The following is a 23,275-nucleotide window of genomic DNA, read 5'->3' on the forward strand; positions in this document are numbered from 1 at the left end:
ATTTAAAAAAGCAAAACAAAATACTATGTTAAAAAAAAAAAAAAAAAAAAAAAAACTGTTGAAAACAGCCAGGACAAAACATTGCAGATAGCTACAGTGCTGTCAAGAAAAAACAAATGCTAGACAATATCAGTATAGTATCAGATAATAAAAAAACAAAGCAAAACAAAATTTAATGTTAAAAAAAAAAAAACTGTTGAAAACAGCCAGGACAAAACACTGCAAACAGCTATATAGTGCAATGTTAAGAATGTGGGATCTGGAGACAGGTACTACAACTTTACCACTCACACTTTCTTAAAAATTAAGGTTTATGTTTTTTATTTTGTATTTGTAATGTACCCTTTTATGGAACTTCAAAAGAAAATCTTAATTCAAATTAATACCTTTAAAAAGAAATAAAAACTCAGTTTATTTTCAAGAGTTTGTATAGGGTAGTAAATGCAGGCCACATTTTATATTTTCTAAACACCAACTATTCTATTATAAAATAAAAAAGTGATATGTTAACTATTATAAAGGGTGAAACTATTATATAAACTTTAAAAGGCTGCTTTCTGAATCTGTATCAATGTAATTTCATGATTCTTTACCAATATTTATAGAAAGAAACTCTATGATCAAATTATAATTCACCTTCATGCCCCACATGGGAAGTGATAGGTGAATATCAGTAGGAATATAATTCATTGTCTGCTCTTCCACTGAGGAGTAGCCCTGTGTTTGTCCAGTCTACACTCAGAATTTTGTCTTCATGAGCAGCTAGATCATAGAATGGAGCCTTAAAACTTCTTGTATTCTGCAGCTTGACAGTGTCACCTAAATATACTGAAATCAGCTGCTGTTCCTGAATAGAAGACCATTTTACTGATGTCACCCCGTCTGTATGTGAAATTGGGGAAAACGACAGCAAAAAAACTATCTTTAGTTTAGGGATCCTAGTTTTATATGCGTGTCTGTGCTTCCAGATGCTAAACATTTACAAAGTATAGAATAGAAAATACAATACTTTATTTCCTGACAAAGTTGAGTTAAGATTGCTGAACTCAACGTCCCACACTCTAATTGTGTGGTCCCAAGATGCACTGCAGATTCTTTCAACATTTGACCACAGAACCAAGGAAATTGCTTCCGTGTGGCCAGAGAGGGTTAGCAAAAGAGTCCTTGTTAGTCCCAATTGCTCTGTTTTCTGTTTCTTTCTCAATTTGTGGATTCCCCCATTTCATCTTCTTTATCTATAGGGACTGTAAACTAGATATTTAATATTTTATCTCATCAACCACTGCAAAATATAGTTTCTGAGCTATCAACAGCTATATAATCTACATTTCCAGCATGATCTCTGCAGCAGTGTAGGGCTTTCCCTGTTTCTCATTAAATTCTACTCCAATAAGACAATACTCTAATCAATGGAAGAATTCAGTAATAAGCAAGACATACTGTCTTTTTTCACCCAGGCCACATTTTTCACAGCATCTGTATGTCTCACAACCATCATTACAGAGTTCTCTTCCAAAGATCAGAACCCAGAAGTCTTATCATAAGAACCAGTCAAGGTACATTCCTCTGACCCTTTAATTGAACTGCTCCGGTCATCATAGAATATGCATTGCTTTGGCTGGTGGGCAGTGTACTTCTCCACATACTCTAGTTCCAGAATCTCTTCTGATGAGATGATCTCCAGGTCCACGTGTTTGACCAAGGAAATTAGCAGAAACTGGCCCTCAGTAAGGAAATCAACTCCACATGTGTGTAGAACTCATATTTTTCCTTCAGCAGTTTATTCATGATGTTACTAAGGTCAGCTACTTCAGAGGCAGCAGAGATTGAGAAGAGAACATCATCTGTGATATATTTCTTGTTATCACTGTAGAAGCGTGTTTGGAATGGAGACATGGCAGGGAGTACACACAAGACTTGCCCACAGAAACATAGGGGTTGATATTCAGAGAACAAGAGCTCTGGTCTCTTAGGATTAAAAAATGGCAGCTCAAAATTAGACTGAATATGTAACTGAGAAGCTCCATTTGAAAGCTGACTTCCACTTTGTTTCCTTGTATCTCTTCCTATATTTTTAATTAATTATAGAATCACATATATTTGATTTTACAAAAGTAATATAGACAGATTTAATGTACCTTAGTTTTCCCCAGTGGTAATGTCCTGCAAAACTGTAGCACCATATCACAATCAGGATATTGAATTGATGTTGATACTGTGAAGATATAGAACATTTTCATCACAACAAGGAACTCTAATGGCTGCCATTTGTAGCCACGTTCACTTTCCTCTCACACTCTCAACTCTACTCTCACCATTCCTAATACCTGACAACTATGAATCTGTTTTCCATTTCTATAATTTTGTCATTTCAAGATTGTTATATAATTGAAATCATACAGTCTGCCCCTTTTGGAATGGGCTCTCCTTACTCTGCATAATTATCCAAAGATTCCTCCAGGATACTGTGTGTATTAATAGAGAGTTTTTCTTACTATTTCTGAGTACTATTCCATGTATGGGTGTACTAGTTCATTTAGTCAGTCACTCATTGGAGATCATTCCAATTATTTGTGGATGTTTTATATATATACACAGATACATATATACATACACACACACACACGTATCTGTGTATATATATACACAGATATCACAGATATATATGTACACACAGATATATATGTGTATATATATCACAGATGTCAAGATATATATATCTTATATATATCACATATATAACCAGCACATACGTATGTGATATATATATCACATATATATGTGACACAGATATATATATGTGTGTATATATATCTCACATGTTATATATATATATATATATATATATATGTATATATCACAGTTTATTTATCCACTCATTGATTGATGGGCATTTGGGTTGGTTCCACAATTTTGCAATTGTGAATTGTGCTTCTAAAAACATGCAAGTGCAAGTACTTTTTTCAAATAATGACCTCTTTTGCTCTGGGTAGATACCCAGTAGTGGGATTGCTGGATCAAACTGTAGCTCTACTTTTATTTCTTTGAAAAATCTCCACATTGTTTTCCATAGTGGCTGTACTAGTTCACAATCCCACCAGCAGTGTAGAATCTTGTATCTGGAAATTTGCTGAATTATTTTATCAGTTCTAGGAGGTTTCTGGAGGAGACTAGGGTTTTCAAGTAAACGACCATATCATCAGCAAATAGGGACAGTTTTACTTCTTCTTTACTAATCCCTGATCACCATACCCAAGGCAACATCTACTGTTTTTGATTTTTTTTATTATGTCCACTCTTGCAGGAGTAAGGCAGTATCACATAGTGGTTTTGATTTGCATCTCCCTGATCATTAGTGATGTTGAGCATTTTTTCATATGTTTGTTGGTTGGCCATTTATATATCTTCTTTTGAGAATTGTCTATTCATGTCCTTAGCCCACTTTTTGATGGGATTGTTTGTTTTTTTTCTTACTGATTTGTTTGAGTTTATTGTAGATTCTGGATATTAGTCCTTTGTCAGATTTATAGGTTGTGAAGATTTTCTCCTACTCTGTGCGTTGTCTGTTTACTGTGCTGACTGTTCCTTTTGCTGGGCAAAAACTCTTTAGTTTAATTAGGTCCCAGCTATTTATCTTTGTTTTTATTTCATTTGCTTTGGGGTTATTGGTATGACCCCTAAAACATGATAAATGTAAATAAGTAGAGAAATAAATATAAAAAGATGTATTTACTTACCAGCTTTGTCCACCGAAAGGCCTGAAAGTTAACAAGCACACCTCAGAACTTGGCCTTATATACCGATTTTTACTGAAAATGAAATTGGAGTTCCTTTGGATAAATGGTTGATTCCAAGGCTAGGGGGAAAGAAAAAACAAATGAGCATTGGACATCTTATTATTCCAGAATATAAGAAAGTGATGACAGAATGATACAGCCATGTCAAAAGAACCCAAAAATTAGTTCAAAGAATCTCCCATTGATCAAAACAGGAACACACTGAGCATTCAAAGGAATAATTATATTAGTGGATTATAAACGATTGATTAAAATAAACACCTATGAATCTACACCGACATAAATAAATAATTAAATTCATCATATGATGAAGAATAGGATAATTTTGTGGTTTCAAAGTACCTCTCCATGAAATGCTTATTTACATAGAGAAAAAACTGAGTATCTTTGTAGTGCAGAAGCCTAGAGACCCCACCCTCATTAGGTGATTACTGTTAATTTCACCTGAACCTGGACAAATTGTCATTGTGTGTCCATTCACGGAATGCAGTAAGAAGTCATAACATCTCTACTGTTGCAAAACTGCATAATATGAATCTCATCCTGAAGAAATATCAGACAAACTCAAATTGAGGAAAATATTGTGAAATAATTGGCCTTATAATCTTCAAAAACTTCAACATCATGCAAATTAAGAAAAGAGTAAGTAGATGTTCTTGACTGAAATAGACAAAAGGGACACAAAGTCTATGTGCAATTGGAGTCCTTCAACTGGATCACTTTGCTGTAAATGGTATATTTGGAGCAACTGATGTGATTTAAATCTATTTGATGATGAGATTATAGTAACATATCACCTTAGTAGGAAACATTAGGTACTATTTCAGCATTATTTCTATAAAATGTTTCTATCTATAATAGCACTCACCTCACTACATTCTAATTCAAAGTAAAGTGTTCTAATTCAAAGTAAAGTTATTGGATTTTATCATTTATAGTGTGTAGTATGGTGTTTTATGGAGCAAACTATAAAATGAATAAAATAATTATCAATTTAATTCAAAGGTAAAATAAATTCTAGAATGTCTATATTGTTAAAAAGTATACTCAGCAAAAAATAAAATTCAATGGCTAATCAGGGAAACCAGGCATTTCTTAGTCTAAAGTGAGAAAAGAAATCTAAATCATTCCCAAATAAAACTTTTTCAATGGAAATTTTAAATTTTTTGAAAATATTCTTTTAAATATTTATGCAGGTTAATCCTCTTGCTTCCTAAACCAATAGTGAATTATAGAAATTAATTTTCTGCTCATTTTACATTCCAGTATATATATATGTATATATCTGTATTAAGTTTTCAAGCTGATTTTTTAAATCTTCATTTTTGTGTTATAATTGTGTAATTGCCCAATTTTTTTTCTGACTGAATTTTGCTTATATTCTTTTTCCATAACTATTTCCATAGCCCCTTTTAACCTTTTGATCCAATAATATTTCTAGTCCCCAAATATTTGTCAGTATAACAAGAGTAACTCTTTCAATTCCCTTGTAAAAGGACACTTGTTTGAAACCTTTGATTATAGCAGTAACACAAATGACAGAAGGAGGGAATTGAAAGGATCCCTTTACAAAATTATGAAGCAATATGTGAAGTGGTATAATATTATTTGAAGATTAATGATAACGATGTTTATTGTAAACTCTAAGGTAACTAAATAAAAGTAAGAAAATAGACATAATTAATAAATAATTAGCCAATAGTGAAGCTAAACGGTTTTATAAAAACACAAGAAGTTAACAGAAAAAATAATGAGGAACAAAGACACAAAAAAGATCCACGACATAGAACAAAACTACCAAAGGATTGTAAATTTCAACCCAGCAATGTGAATAATTACATTAAATGTAAATAGTCTGAACACATCAATTAAAAGATAACTATTGTCCGGCTTGATACAAAGTCAACACCTTCGCATGCAACACCCTTTATGTACAAAGGCATAGATAAAAGTAAAAGAATATAAAAATAGGTGGTACAAGCTCCAACTGGAAGAAAATTGGAGTAGTTATATTAATATTAGACAAAGTGGGATTCCAATTATTTTAGCAGTTACCTTAGAGTTTTCTTTAGGTAATTTCATGGTTTCATCCTCAGATTGTCTTTAATCCATTTTTATTTGATTTTTGTGTGTGATGAGAGATAGGAGTCAGACTTACTCTTGATCTATCCCCCCCAAAAAGAGCCTAAAACCAAGTCTCAATGAGATTCATAGGAGAAAAAAAAATTGATTTGCTCGAGAACAAAGAAAACAGATTCTGTTTACTTTTCATCAGAAATAGTCAAAACCAGAAGTCATTTAAAGTGACATTTTAAGTGCAGAAACTAAAAAACAAAACAAAACAACAACAAAAAAGAACAAACTGAAAAATAGATAAAATTGTTGACAGAAAGTGTATATGCAGTAAAAATAACTTTGTAAAGCAATGTTTAAATGACATTTTTTATAAAAGGTGAAAACTGAAAAAGCTTGTCACTACAAGATATGATAAAATATCTTTCAATCTGAAAAGGAATGATAGTAGATGGAAATTCAAATGTACAGAGAATAAAGACCATTGGAAGTCTGTGAGGAAACTGTTTTCCAAGGTTAGTTAATTAGTTGCTCAACATAGTCATAAATATCTCATGTTTTGTTCTACCCTCCAATTTGACATCCTTAAAAAATATCATATGCAATATGTCTGTCAATGTTCTAAGCATCACTTTTTGACACAACTACTAGAATAAGTGGAGGGGATAATTTCCCTGAGTTTTTAAGGAGTGCAAATCTTTTAACAGAGACTTTAGAGCAAGTAACTTTGGCCCAAATTGAGTCATGTGTCTATTATCTAGCCAATCATAGCCATGGTGCTTGAATGGCTATGATTAGTGTATAACAGTCACCTGAAATGGAGTACATTACAAGGTTTCACATTGAAAGTTCTCACTTCCATGAGAATGGAAGCGCCAATGTTCACTCCAAGGTCTAAATATTTTTGTCTATTTACCTTCCACTAAATAACGCCATTTAGCTCTAATTGGCAGTCCAATATTTACATATTTAAAATGGGAATTATTCCAATGATCTGTCTTTGAGTGGTTAGCTGTGAGGTTTTAGGAATAGGTAACAATATGCCCCACCTTTTATAAAAGGTCACAGATCCTTTATGAAAACTGTGAACTATAAACCTTTAGTTCTCAGGATGAATTGAAGATTGAGGGAAGAGAGAATATAGAAGCAAACATCTGAAATACATTATTTTGAGAAACAAGATCAGAAAATGTTTCCCCGTGGCATATGGGTTCACTTACCTCTAACTACAGAAGCAGGAACTTCATCTTTGGGATCTCCAATGTAAAATATTCCCAAGCTATGATGAATACTATTGGCCAACTAGGTCAAAGAACACTAAAGATATTCAATCCGCCTTCAGATTTAGCTCTGTCCACAGTAAATGTTTCTGGGATTCTGGGTTGATTCTCAAAATTTTCTTAATCTTTTATCCTTTCCACATTCTATAGGCATTATCTTTTGTATCTCAAAGTTTTTACGATCAGTTTCTAGCTTCTCTGCATCCCATCTGGACACAATTAGGGTTGTCTTTACTAAGGGCAACACTTTGAGCAACAACAGACTCTCTCAGTATGCACCTCCCTCTGTTTACTCCTCTCTGCTTTCTGTAAGACCTGTCCCTTCTTGCTTTTTTCATTCCAGATGTCCTTCTGCCATCTCCAACTCCGCAAAGCCTACCATCCTTGCAGACCTACTCAATGTCATCTTCTTCAGCAACACATCCTTGATCAATTGTTCCTAGATCTTGAACTGTAGTTACACATCTCAGAACAGCTTTTAGACATGCAGAAAGTCAAATGTTTGAGAATGTTTATGGCAGCATTGAATGCAACAGTGAAATCTTGGAAACAAGCTAAATGCCCAATAACAGTACAATGATAATTTTATTTTGCTAAGTGTCTGCAATAGAATATACTAGAATGAATAATTCAGTATATATGGCTTATATATAATATAAATAAAATAAAATAATATAACAATTAAAATGTATAAATTAAAGCATGTTTACCAACTTAAATCTCAAACCAAATATTAAGGGAAAAAAAGAACATTTTAGAAGAAATTTTGTAGTAGAATAATATTAATGAGATACTTGCAAACAGATTAAACATTGTTTAAAGATGTATGCATGTGTGCAAATATATAATTTTCACAAAGGAACACAATTATGAGGCTATATAACACAAATGTTGAAGTGGAGAATAGAAGAGAATGATCTTGGAGACAAACCTAAAATGTGATAAGTTCACATCTGCTTAGAGGAAGAAAGGTGCATCTTTCAGATTGCACCATAAAAAAAGAGCTATTCAAAGAAATGAACTTAAATTCTGTCAAATTAAAACATAATCCTTTACCATTGGATTATCTGCCTTGTCTCTACTGTCATATTTTACCAAGAACACTTTTCTAAAGCTCATTCATATTTGAATTTCATATACCTTGTTGTTAACCCAGTTTCTTACTGAACTCTCAGAACCTGGTGTACACTTAAACTAAGCTTTTCCATCACCTCAGCATTCTTTCCAGAAGCTGATCTTCTCCTGTGTGCTAGATTATTCTATCGTTGATTTGGTTTTGCCGAAAACTATGTTGGCTATAATTGCTCTTCTTTTAAAGTGTCAGCATAGAGTTAGTCAAAAGTAAATGTACACAAAATTGGAGAGTCAAGATGACATGACTGTATATTTAGAAAACCCCATTGTCTCAGCCTAAAATCTCCTTAAGCTGATAAGCAACTTCAGCAAAGTCTCAGGATATTAAATCAATGTGCAAAAATCACAAGCATTCTTATACACAAGTAACAGACAAACAGAGAGCCAAATCATGAATGAACTCCCATTCACAATAGCTTCAAAGAGAATAAATTACTTAGGAATCCAACTTACAAGGGATGTAAAGGACCTCTTCAAGGAGAACTACAAACCACCGCTCAGTGAAATAAAAGAGGACACAAACAAATGGAAGAACATACCATGCTCATGGATAAGAAGCTCACCTTTCATTCTGAAAGATGCACCTTTCTTCCTCTAAGCAGATGTGAACTTATCACATTTTAAGTTTGTCTCCAAGATCATTCTCTTTTATTCTCCACTTCAACATTTGTGTTCTATGGCCTTAATATTGTGAAAATGGCCATACAGCCCAAGGTAATTTATAGATTCAATGCCATCCCCATTAAGCTACCAATGACTTTCTTCACAGAATTGGAAAAAACTGCTTTAAAGTTCATATGGAGCCACAAAAGACCCCACATTGCCAAGACAATCGTAAACCAAAAGAACAAAGCTGGAGGCATCATGCTACCTGACTTCAAACTATACTACAAGGCTACAGTAACCAAAACAGCATGGTACTGGTACCAAAACAGAGATATAGACCAATGGAACAGAACAGAGCCCTCAGAAATAATACCACACATCTACAGCCATCTGATCTTTGACAAACCTGAGAGAAACAAGAAATGGGGAAAGGATTCCCTATTGAATAAATGGTGCTGAGAAAATTGGCTAGCCATAAGTAGAAAGCTGAAACTGGATCATTTCCTTACTCCTTATATGAAAATGAATTCAAGATGGATTAGAGACTTAAATGTTAGACCTAAAACCATAAAAACCCTAGAAGATAACCTAGGTAATACCATTCAGGACATAGGCATGGGCAAGGGCTTCATGTTTAAAACACCAAAAGCAATGGCAACAAAAGCCATAATTGACAAATGGGATCTAATGAAACTAAAGAGCTTCTGCACAGCCAAAGAAACTACCATCAGAGTGAACAGGCAACCTACAGAATGGGAGACAATTTTTGAAATCTACTCATCTGACAAAGGGCTAATATCCAGAACCTATAAAGAACTCAATCAAATTTACAAGAAAAAACAAACAACCCCATCAAAAAGTAGGCAAAGGATATGAACAGACATTTCTCAAAAGAAGACATTCATACAGCCAACAGACACATGAAAAAATGCTCATCATCACTGGCCATCAGAGAAATGCAAATCAAAACCACAATGAGATACCATCTCACACCAGTTAGAATGGCAATCATTAAAAAATCAGGAAACAACAGGTGCTGGAGAGGATGTGGAGAAATAGGAACACTTTTACACTGTTGGTGGGACTATAAACAAGTTCAACCATTGTGGAAAACAGTGTGGCGATTCCTCAAGGATCTACAACTAGAAATACCATTTGACCCAGCCATTCCACTACTGGGGGTATACCCAAACGACTATAAATCATGCTGCTATAAAGACACATGCACACATATGTTTATTGTGGCACTATTCACAATAGCAAAGACTTGGAATCAACCCAAATGTCCATCCGTGACAGACTGGATTAAGAAAATGTGGGACATATATACCATGCAATACTATGCAGTCATAAAAAAGGATGAGTTTGTGTCCTTTGTAGGGACATGGATGCAGCTGGAAACCATCATTCTCAGCAAACTATCGCAAGAACAGAAAACCAAACACCGCATGTTCTCACTCATAGTTGGGAATTGAACAATGAGATCACTTGGACTCGGGAAGGGAAACATCACACACCGGGGCCTATTATGGGGAGGGGGAATAAGGGAGGGGAAGGGATGCCTTTGGGAGTTATACGTGATGTAAATGACGAATTGATGGGTGCTGACGAGTTGATGGGTGCAGCACACCAACATGGCACAAGTGTATATATGTAACAAACCTGCACTTTGTGCACATGTACCCTAGAACTTAAAGTATTTAAAAAAAAAAAAAATGAATGACCTTCACTCTCTGAAGGTCATTCTCAGAGATGATAAGGGTCAGGTGTAGGTTTAAGAAAGAGTTCCAATTTGTCTTCCACCTTTCCCGCTTACGCAGCTCTCCTCTCCTGCTGCTATCTTTCCTGACACAAGTCCCCTACCAGGAACTTTGCTGTAATCTTATAGTGGCAGAAACCATTCAGAATCCAAATTTCCCTATCAATCCCTTTGTTTAGTTTTAATCAAGCAGCTGGATAGAGATATTTCTAATTTTCAGGTTTCCCAGAAAGCTACACCCTTTTCTTCTGTGTCAGGGCTAAGGAGCCTCTTTTCTCTGATCTTTCAATTACCATTCAGACCTTGCTTCCCCATTTCCTCCCACAATTGGGCAAACTCTAATTCCTGTAATAAATATCTATCCCACAGTCCTCATAATGATTGTACTTTCTTAGTTGAACATCAGCTGAAACAACCATAATCCCCAAACCTGAGTATATTCTTCCCTCCCTCTCCTCATAATAGCAAGATTTGTGCAGGAAGTAGTATAATCACATTAATTATCTCACGAGTACAAAGTAATAAGACTACCAAAATGACTTTCCACTTCTCCACTTTTACCAAGAACATTTTATCTTTTATTCAGTAATTTATGAGATTGTAATGACATTCCTGTATTTGGAATGAAGCTTGTTCTAAGTTGATGGAAAGGACCACATTGTATGCATGACAGATGTCCTTGCAAAGCAGGAGAGAATACCAGTAAGTCTTAATGGTGTTAACTTGCTGATGGTATTCTTCAATAAAATTGTCTTTTCTTGCAAGAATTGGGTCCAATACTCATAAACACATATGATTGTGTTAATCAGCCTTGCTGATTAGCTATAAAGATTACATTTAGAAAGCATTACTGATTAAATTTCAGTAACTGTTGCCTGAACCTTCCAGATAAGAATTAGCCACCCCAGCAACCAAGACTAATAAAACCATTGTCAAGTCCTGGACCCTCTTCTGAGCTCCCAATAAACAGTAATCAGGATCTGGAGCTTTGACCCAGAACAAATTCACAGAACTTGCTTGCTTGGCTTTGCAAATAAATTATTATGTAAATGTATATGCAGTTAACCTGTACAACTGGCAAGTTAGCCATATAAAAATAATTGCTTTAGCAAGAAACTAGAATTCTTGAACAACAGAAACAAGAAAAGCATTACTTGGCATACTGGTAAGAAAAAATATACTTCTGTCAATTCAGGACCTTCTATATCTTCACCCACCCTATAGCCCCATCTGTGTTCTTATGTGTCAATTAACCTACTGTTAAACAACCAATGTAATTCCATTCCCAATCATCATCAGATTTATCGTATATATTAGAATAAGTTGAATCTTTGAAAGGAAAGTTATCCACTAATATAAAATCCAAGTATATCCACTAATATAGCCTTCTAGAGAAAGGCAATATAGGATATTCATCTCTACATTTATATAAATATAATATTCAACATTGATTTCTTATATATTAATCATCAGAACTTAATTATATTACTTAAGATATATGAGTCTCAGTTTCCTAATCTGGAAGATGGGAATAAATATCATATTCACCATATAGGGTAATTGTGAAGATTAAAATATATGATTATGTTATTCTTAATACAATGTTTAGCATATACATACTTATGTAAAAATAGATTTTATTAACTTATTTTATTCTTTTTTTTCATACAGAGAAACACTCAGATCCTAAAAGTACTCTTCATTCTGTCTTGAAAACTATAAATAAAGTCCCCAAACATTTTCATCACCCAAATATATTTGTGTCTCTTCTCAGTTACTCCCCCACTCCAGGGGCAACCACTCGTCTGATATTTATCACCCTATGTTAGTGCAGTAGGTAGAATTTTAAGATGAATCCCAGGAAACAATGCTTTTCATAGTCTCCTCTATCAATGTGGGAGCAACCTATGACCCATAAACATTTTCATATGAATAGAGTTTTAGAATATGTTGTTTTCATTATTTGACTTCTGTCACTCAACTCAGTATTTCTGAGAACTATCCATGTTGTTACATGTATCAATAGTTTGTTCCTTTTAATTGCTGTGTTGTATTAGATTTCATGAATATATGTATATAGCGCTTAATATTCTTTTTTTTTTTTTTTTTTTTTTTGAGACGGAGTCTCGCTCTGTCGCCCAGGCTCGAGTGTAGTGGCCGGATCTCAGCTCACTGCAAGCTCCGCCTCCCGAATTTACGCCATTCTCCTGCCTCAGCCTCCCGAGTAGCTGGGACTACAGGCGCCTGCCACCTCGCCTGGCTAGTTTTTTGTATTTTTTTTTTTAGTAGAGACAGGGTCGTGATCCGCCCATCTCGGCCTCCCAAAGTGCTGGGATTACAGGCTTGAGCCACCGCACCCGGCCTAATATTCTTATTCATGGTACTCTGGTTTGTTTCTAAGTTTTGAATATTATGAGCAATGCTATTATGAAAATTAACATACAAAGTGTTTGTAAAGGTATTTGTTCATTTGTCTTAGTTACATATATGAGATTGTAATTACTGTACTATTGTGTAAATGGATGTTCAACTTCTATGACAAAATGGCCAAATTGTTTTTCACATGGTTGCGTCAGTTCATACGACAGCCAAAAACGTATGAGACTGCCAGTTCTCACCAACATTTGGTGTCGTCAGTCTTTTACATTTTAATCCTTCTAGTGGTAATTTAGTCTTTAGTTTTGCATGTCTAATGATATTAAATATTTTTTGTGCTCCTTGGTCACTTGCATATATTATTTGGGAAAATGTTTTAGTCTTCTTCAATTAAAAAAAAAAGCATTTTAAAATTATTGCTTTGCAACTGTTATTTACATATGTTTTATAAAAGCCCTTTGTTGCTGTAAACACAATAAAAATAAATAAGAAAGTTACTTATAATTGAAAATAAATTATTTTTAATTACTTACTTCTTTTGAGTCCCCCAAAAAATCTTTGTCTAACCCAAGATCACAAAGATTTCCTTTTATGTTTGTATTCTAGCTTTATTTTTCTAGCTTTTATGTTTAGCTTTATATTTCACCACGCATTTTAAAACTCAGATATATGAAGAGTTAATAAGCATATGAATAGGTTGTCAACATAATTTATTCTATGTATCACATAAATTCAATATAACACGAATTCATGTGCAGTAGAGTAGCTAATCGAAAATAAGTGACAGAACAAAATGTTGGAGAAGATGTGGAGAAAATGGATCTCTAATACATTGTTGATGGAAGAGTAAAATGACACAGTCGTTCTGGAAACCATTTTAGCATATTGATATAAAGTTAAATACACAGCTAACGTATAAAATGTATTACATTTCCAGGTTCTTACTTGAGCAAAATTAAAGCATATGATCATAAAATGACTTGCATTGTAATATTTCTAGCAGTTTTATTCATAGAAGCCGGTATTTTGTTGCAACGCAAATGAAATGGACACTAACAAGTGAGTGGATGAAACATTTATGGTACATTCATGTGATTAAATACTACTCTGCAATAACATAAACGAATTTTTTTAAATATTACAATAATCAAACATACCAGCAGCAACAAGGCTCATACAGGATTATTCTATTTATAGGAATTTTTTAAAAAAGAAAATCTAATTTATGATGACAGTGATTTCCTTTCGGAAAGAATGAGTATTGACTCCAAACCACTTTTTTTTTTTTTTTTTTGAGATGGAGTCTCACTCTCACCCAGGCTGGAGTGCAGTGGCGCTGTCTCGACTCACTGCAAGCTCCGCCTCCCGGGTTCACGCCATTCTCCGGTCTTAGTCTCCCGAGTAGCTGGGGCTACAGGCGCCCGGCACCACACCCGGCTAATTTTTTTGTATTTTTAGTAGAGACGGATTTCACCATGTCAAGATCGTCTTGATCTTCTGACCTCATGATTCGCCCGCCTCAGCCTCCCAAAGTGTTGGGATTACAGGTGTGAGACACCACTCCCCGCCCTCATATCACTTATTAGAAGAGTGCATAGATAATTCTTTAAACAATAAAAAAAAAGTCTATAATTATTACCAATTACCTTCTAAAAAAGTAACTTTTCTAAAATTTCTTCTCAATATTTTTCTAATAAATAGTAGGTAAATGTATTTCCTTTGTGGAAAAACAATATTCTAGATGTGTTTATTATATTAATATTCTAAGTTACTCTAAGATTTTTAAGGAGATATTATATATTAGTAAAATTGTTAATTATTTAAATTAAATTATTTAAATATAAATTATCTATTTATATTCAGTATGCATTAGCACGTATGATATACGCACATTGTTAAGTAAAAGGGGAAATTTTTATAATACAGTATATAGTGTAGTCACATGCCCCATTGCCACTTTTTACTCAATGACTGACCTTTTATACGACTGTGGTCTCAGAACATTATAATATTGTACTTTTACTGTGCCTTTTCTATGTTTAGACACACAAATACTTACCATTATATTACAATTGCCTACAGTGTCCAATAGAGTAATGTGCTGTATAGGTTTGTAGCCTAGGAGCAACAGGCTATGCCATACGGCCTAGGCATGTAATAGGCTCTACCATCTAGATTTGTGTAAGCACACTCTGTGATATTCTCACAACATGAAATCACCCAATAACGTATTTCTGAGAATATATCCCTGTCATTAAGTGATCCATGACTGTGTCTAGTGTTGTATTACAAAGATGTAGAATTGCCAGCAGTACAACTCTAGATCTTACTGTAACTCTTTTTTTTAATAGCTTTATTAAGGCATAATTGATATGCAATAAACTGAACATATTTAATGCTTACAATTTGATGAGTTTGGGCATATGCACACATTCATGAAACCATTGCCACAATCAAGGTAATACACTATCCATCGCCTCCCAATTTCCTTGTTTCTGTGTGTGTGTGTGTGTGTGTGTGTGTCTGTGTTAAGAATGCTTAACATGAGATCTCTCTTCTTAAGAAAACTTTAAGTGCATAGTACAGTATTGTTTACAATAGGCATTATGCTGTACAGCAGATTTCTAGAATTAATACATCTTACATAAACAAAACTTCATACTAATTGAACAAGAACTCCCCATTTCCTTTTCCTCCAACCCCTGCTAACCACTATTCTCTGCTTCTATGAGTTGGAGGACTTCAGGTACCTTGCATAAGTGGAATCATGCAGTATTTGTTCATTTATGGTTGGTTTATTTCATTCAGCATAATCACCTCTGGTTTCATCTGTGTTGTTTCAGGTGTCAGGATATCCTTATTTTTAAAAGTTGAATAATATGTTAATGTGTGTATATACCACATTTTATTTATCCATTCATCTGTCTATGGACATTTGGTTTCTTTCTATAATGTGGCTATTATGAATAATGCTACACAAAATATTGAAGTACAGATAGCTCATCCAGATCCAGATTTCAATTCTTTGGGTACATACTCAGAAGTAGGACTGCTGGACTGTATTATGGTTCTACTTTTTATTATTTTTGAGAAATCTCCATACTATTTTCCATTAGCAACTGAATAATTTTACATTCTCAAAAGTAGTGTAGAAGGTTATAATTTCTCCACATCCTAATACTTGTTATATTTTTGTGTTTGTTTGTTTTGTTTATAACAGCTATCCTAACTGGTGTAAGGTGAAAACCTCATCAGTTGATTTGTTTCCTGATGAATAGTAATGTTGAGAATTTTTAATGTACCTGTTGAACATTTAAAATGTCTCTTCAAGTCCTTTACTCATTTTTTCAATTGGGTCATTTGTTTTTGTACTATCAAGAGGTAGTATTTCTGTTTTTCTTTTTCTTTTTTTTTTTTTTTTTGTTTTAGCTTGTATTTTAAGTTCAGGGGTACATGACCAGATTTACTACATAGGTCAACTTTTGTCATGGAGGTTTGTTGTACAGAGTATTTCTCACCAGGTATTCAGTCTAGTATCCATTAGTTATTTTTTCCTGATCCCCTCCCTCTTCTACCCTTCACCCTCTAAAAGTTCTGCATGTGTGTTGTTGCCTTTCTGTGTCCATGTGTTCTTATCACTTAGCAACCACTTATAAGTGAGAACATGCAGTGTTTGGTTTTCTGTTCCTGTGTTAGTTTGCTAAGCATTGTGGCCTGCAGTTCCATCCCTGTCCCGGCAAAGGACAGGGATTCTTTTTTATGGCTGCATAGCATTCCATGGTGTATATGTACCACGTTGTCTTTATTCAGGTTATCACTGATGATCATTTAGGTTGATTCCATGTCTTTGCTATTGTGAATAATACTGCAATGAACATATGTGTGCATGTGTCTTTATAATAGAATGCTTTATATTCCTTTGGTTATATATAGAGTAATGGGATTGCTGGGTGGAAAGGTATTTCTATCTTTAGGTAGCACTTTTCAAAATAAGACATAGATGCAGAAGTTCTTTATTGTAACTCTTGAGTCATTCAAAAAGAATTTCCTTTCAGAACATCAGCAATGTCTACTTAATATAAGTAAAGTTACATTAAAACTTTCAGCTAACATCAAAGGACCGAAAGTGCTTCTGTATATTACAGAAGTGAATAATTATACATGTACTCAAATATACAGAGCTCTAGTTCATATATGGAAAAAACTATTTTACCTTCTTTAATACACATTTGGAAAATACATTTTAGAACTGAAAGGACTGTATGTTAACAATTAACTATGTGAATGGAAATATGTGCAAACCTATATTCTTAACTGTGAATTTTTTTAAACCATGTTTTCTATATCCTTTGTAGACATTATTTTATGTAAAGCCCTTTGCCTCCGTCCAAAGTAGATAGCATATGCATCAGAAATGACTTGATTTTATGTCATATTTTTCTTAATATGAAAATTTTAGGTTTAAAATATGAACTACATAATCAAAGATGACTTTTAAATCCATGAAAACATACATTACAATAGAAACAAAATTTTTGCCCTTCCCAGACACTATTAATACGTACCATGAATTCTAATTTTATTTCTAGTTTTCCCCAAAATATATATAGCTCCACATGTCTTGTAACCACTATTATACATGGTTCAGTAACTCAGTTATCGTTGGGCAAATAATTAAGCTTTAGATGATATGAGTGATCCACATAAACTGATGTAAAAACAAAGCAATGTACTGATATCTAACTTTGTGTCATACATATATATATACACATACACACACCATATAATTGATTGATTGCATTGATGTATCACATTAATATTTTCCATTATTTTACCTTAGTTCTGGGAGTCTTACTGTCATGGAAACATTGATTCCCCATTGTAATCACTGCTGGTGTAAAATACAGCTGCCTAACAAATGTACACTGGAATGGGTTCTTTTTAGCATCTGTTAAATCTCAACAGTGTATAACTGTTCTTTTTAGAGTGCATCAATCATGGAAGAGTGAAACAGAATTAAAGAGTTTAGCCCTTTTGGACTCCCTTTGTATCTAATTTAAGCATGTATGACCCATTGCTTTCGTTGTTGTGCTTACAACAGCTGTTTCTTATTATTAAGAAAAGCAGCTTTGCGTGCAGAACATAAAACAATAAACGCTAGCCATGTGGATAGAGTACATTTGCTTCTAAAGGTTATAAATATACACTTAATAAAAAAGTAAGGTGATGCTAACCATATTTCACAGAGAACAAATGGTACCACTTCAGGCAATAAAGTCTAACACCTCCTGATCAAAAGAAAACAAAATAGTAAGTTCAACAATCCCCAACATTACAAAAATTTGTGCAATTAATAAAATAAAATTACTTGGAAGGAGGTTAAAGGATGAAGTAGATTCTTAAGGATTATGGCATAGAGAAAGCATGTTTAGGGTTTTTCCTAGAAAACCACGTAAAGTAACTTCTAGATACCACTGGGAAGTGTAGACATTATAGAAATGTTGTTAAGTGAATACAAGTGCTTATGCTGGAGACCACAAACCTTACTTGTATGTGTGCCAATTTATAAAAAATATTTTGGAAACACTTTTTTTTGTTCAATTTGTAAGTGAAATTCTATTTCCTTAATAATCGTAAGTGTTAATAAATACGTTGATGATTTATTCTATACTTTAAAATTGCCCTGCATGTTGAAAGTTCTTAAAACACAAATCACTGAGGCAACTTTAGAATTTTGTTGGATAGAAAATTTACCAATCAGGTGGAAGTCAAAATAATAAAATAGGTGTTATCAAAGCCATAACACATTTTTAAAATAATGCATGTTTTCAGAATTGTGCTATTTTCTTTAATCTCTTTTCAAACTAAAAGTCAGGACATTTCTAAGTGTTCTTTGCTGACCTTCATTGGTGAAGTGCTTACATAAGAAAGTGTTTCTTTTTACTTTCTAGTAAAAATTCTGGCAGCTACTAGGACTTCAATAAGCCAACAGTCTATTTTATTTTTATTTTTATTTTTTGTACAAATGATAATATTCTACAACATCTCTTATTTGAGTCCTTTTCAAAATTTTTCTTCTCCAAAGTACATCTCCACTCCCTTATTGGAAATGGTTTATCTTTTAACTTTTCCAGTTATACCTTATTTGTCATGCTTTCTATTTAAATTTAGTTGCTATAAACACTCAGTTAAAGAAAGTTGTAAGGCTAATACCTATTGTATGAATGTTTGAGAGCTCTTCAAAAACATGTGCATTTTTGGCCTCAAAATATTTTACAATATACTAGTAGATGAATTTGTTTGTGAATTCTGTGAAACAAGAAGCTATGCGCACCCTTGGGTCCTAATGACCCGGAAGTAAAAATTGAGTCGCATGTTGATAAACAACATTTTTCTTTTTTCGTCCACAATTACAAATAGTAGTTCCTCAGGAAGTCTTCCTTCTCACCTTTTAGAACTCAGGGGGTTATCTAATGGGTACTCTAAGAGGACAGCTTGAAGCTCTCATCTTCCTCTGAGGATCAGGATAACTGTTATCCAGACAGGCACTTGATTTGGAGCCATCCACCTGTCAATCCCTTCTCTAACTTAGGCATAATTGGGCTGAAGCAAGAAGATCATGTCTATTAATAACTTACTCAGTCTTGATACCATTCTTTTCTGTGTTATTCCCAAGATAATGCTATATTCTGATCCCAACATCTCACAGTTTGTCTAAAAACAGTTGCATCAATTTTAACTTATTGCACCTGTCCTTCTCTTCCCAGAATTCAGATATAAGTTCATAGGATTGAGCTAAGGGCAAGTTTTAATGAGAAACAAGAAGCTTTACTCCTTCTTAAGAAAGGAAGCTGACCATTGAGGGAGTTTATTCAGAATTCCTTCCTTCTGTGTACTAAGGCAGTATTTTACTGGGAATGTGCAGTTGGTTTCTTATTTAATGCCAATTTCACTATCCCATCTCTTCCCATAAGATGTTTCTACATTCTTTATACAAACAAAATTTTGATAGTTCACTGTGATCTTCCAGACATGCAATATAGATTCAAGATGTAATCATCTGTTGCACATTAATCCTTGTAATTACTGCAGCACCAACCAAATTCCTAAACTTAATATACAGATAATTAACACTTTGTTTATTAAATAAAATATCTTTAAAGAATAAAGCAATTATTTATTCTGAATTATGAGTCATTAATAATAGTAACTAACATTGAGTCATTATTGTATCTCTTTTATTTGTTTATTTATTTATTTATTTATTTTTAATTTATTTTTTTAGATGAAGTCTCGCTCTATCATCCAGGCTGGAGTACAGTGCCACGATCTTGGCTCATTGAAACCTCTACCTTCTGGGTTCAAGTGATTCTCCTGCCTCAGCCTCCCGAGTATCTGGGATTAGAGTCTCCCACCACCACATCTGCTAATTTTTGTACTTTTAGTAGAGACAGGGTTTCACCATGTTGGTCAGGCTGGTCTTGAACTTCTAACCTTGGGTTATCTGCCTGCCTCGGCCTCCCACAGTGCTGGGATTAGAGGCATGAGCCACAGCGCTCAGCCTATTGTATCTTAAAATTCTGTATCTGATACTCTCAATACGTGCTATACACCGTACTAACGCCCTTGGGGGAATAATGATGAACAGAACATTCTCTAAGTAGAATAGAGATCACAGTCTATGGAAGAAATAAACGCAAAACAAAGGAACAAAACAAAAGTAAATACTGACAGATTTTAAAAATGTATCCGAAGAAATAATAGTTTAATGAGAGAGAATAAAAGAGCTGAGAGCATGAGGTGGTCAGGAAAATATAATTTGTGAACCAAAACTAACGGGAATAAAAACGGTCATGAGAAGAACTAGAGAAAAAGCATCACAGCTGGAGTAAAAAGGCAAGTAGACTTTGATGAAGGTAAGAGCGTGATGTGTTTTTTAATATGACAGAGGGCTGTTGTGAACAGAGCAAAGTAAGAAAGTAGAAGTGGGAAGGGCCAGTTAGGCAGGGTCTCATAGGATCTGCTAAGAGGTTTGAATTTTATTGTAATGGTAGTAGGAAGACAATGTGTGTGTGTGTGTGTGTATGTGTGTGTTTTAAGGAGGCATAGGTTAGTATTTTAATATTTGCATTCTCTAAAGTATATTTGACAATCCATCATTTATGATGTTATGCGTATTTCAAATAATTAGCTTTGCTCATAAATTTTAAAGTACATACACATCGTCCTACTTACATTTGCAAAAGCTTTTGTGACTTGCAATTATACCAATTTCCAAATGATCGTATGCCACTATTCTTTAAGAACATTTCAAACAATAGCTTGTTATGAATGCTCATCAACAAATAGGAAGTTTCAAATAAGAAAATTCCATCATACTTATTTTCAAATTTATTTGTGTGAAGTCCATGGATGTCTTCTATAAAATAGGCCCTGAATTTTTAGTGACATGAAGTCCACAGCTTCCTGAGCAACATTCTTTTATAAGGAAAGCTTTTCTTTTGTTCTTCTCTCACTTTTTAATTGTTATTTTAATTTAGTAAAAGTATGGACTTTTTTTTTTTTTTCTATTTTGAAATCATTATATTACATTTAGATTTCATTTTTGTCATTATTCATTTTGATAATCATATTTGTCTGGTGGAGCTGTTTAATCTGACTCCAATGTCTTTTTGACAGATCCCCACTAGTAGGGCAGCATTTTCTCACTTTCTTGGACAATAAAATGTTCCACTTTCAAATTTTAACTTTCAAATTCCACTGTCCCAGACCTGAAACCAGTCATTTCTACTACAAACACTATTAGTTTTACTAGGTAATAGTAGCTAGTATCTAGATTTGGCTCAAATATTTCTCATTGCTGATAAGCTGTCTGTTTTCATGCCTTTTTATAATGACTTCACTTCAATGCCTTTAATTCCAAATCAAATCATAATTCAATATCACTCTTCCTCTCTTTTTCCCACTCCACATTTTGTAACTCTTCACCAGCATATGAGCAATTGTTCACAAGAATGTTAACGTTTATTTACTTCTTACTGTAATCAACAAATTTAGCTTAATGTTTTGATGTATAAGATAATTAAATGGTTCTAAATTCAAAATCATTGGATAAAATATATTCAGAAAAAGTGTACCCACTTATTTAACACTTTCAATTCAACTCTTATATTTTTATTAGTCTCCAAAGCCCATTGTTTGTGTATAAACAACTACTTTAAAATATAGTTTCATTTTAACTTTTAATAAAAAGCATATCATATAAACTGTCTTACTTTATTTGTTAACTTAATATTATAGCCTGAAAAGCTTTTTATATCAGTTCACAAAGATTTTTCTTAATTCTTTATAGCTGCATAATGTTCGAATGCATAGATGTAACTATTTTTCCAGTCAATAACCTATGTATCCTGCTAGATGATTTTCAGGTTATTTGTAGCAAAATTGCTCCTATAAATAAATTTCTGCATAAGTTTTTATTGTTGTTATTGTCCTTAGTGTAGTTTATTTTTAGAATAAATTTCTAGAAGTAAAATTGCTAGACCAATGACTAAAAGCAAATGTAGTTTCATAAAATTTTTCCAAAATTTCTCCATAAGGATTATACCATTGTTCACTCTCACCAATGACATACGAAAGTTTACTCTTCCAGTCTTGTCAGCAAAATGCGTGGTCAGGCTTTTGAAACTTGACTATCTAAAAGGTGAAAAACACATATTGTAATTTTATTTGACATTTATCTTACTGTAAGTGAGGTTGTTTGCAACTTCACATTTATTTTAGTATCAACCATGGCCATCTATGTTTTTGGCCTATTTTTCTAATACATTTTGGGTCTTCAATCCTCAATTACTTTAATGGTATTTATTTTAATAGAGAGATATAGTTTATATACAATGTTAAGATCTTACTTGTACAGTTTCAAGAAACTCGAGGAATGTATACTTAGTTATTGCCACCACAGTCAAAGTAAAGAACACTGTCAGCATCCCAGAAAGTTTCCTCCTGACTCTTTCTAGTTAAAGGCAATGTCTGCTCCCCAAGGCAAACTATATTTTGACTTTAAATAGCATATGTAATATATGTATTTTTTTTGAATTTTATATAAATAGAATCATACTACATAACTCTTTTGATTGGGTTCAGCATTATACCTGTGAGATTAATCAGTGTTCCTGCATGTGTCAGTAGCTCATTCTTTATATGGCTGAGTGGCATTCCATGAGCAGTTTATCCCTTCTCCTGTTGGT

At 33.6% G+C, this 23,275-nt stretch overlaps 1 pseudogene; it reads right to left on the bottom strand.

Moving 5' to 3' along the window:
• Window positions 1-625: 625 nt before the first annotated feature.
• LOC103875897 lies at window positions 626-2,635 on the bottom strand (annotated as a pseudogene).
• Window positions 2,636-23,275: the final 20,640 nt, after the last annotated feature.

Source organism: Papio anubis, chromosome 9 (genome assembly GCF_008728515.1).
Source record: "Papio anubis isolate 15944 chromosome 9, Panubis1.0, whole genome shotgun sequence".
In the NCBI taxonomy this organism is placed as follows: domain Eukaryota; kingdom Metazoa; phylum Chordata; class Mammalia; order Primates; family Cercopithecidae; genus Papio; species Papio anubis.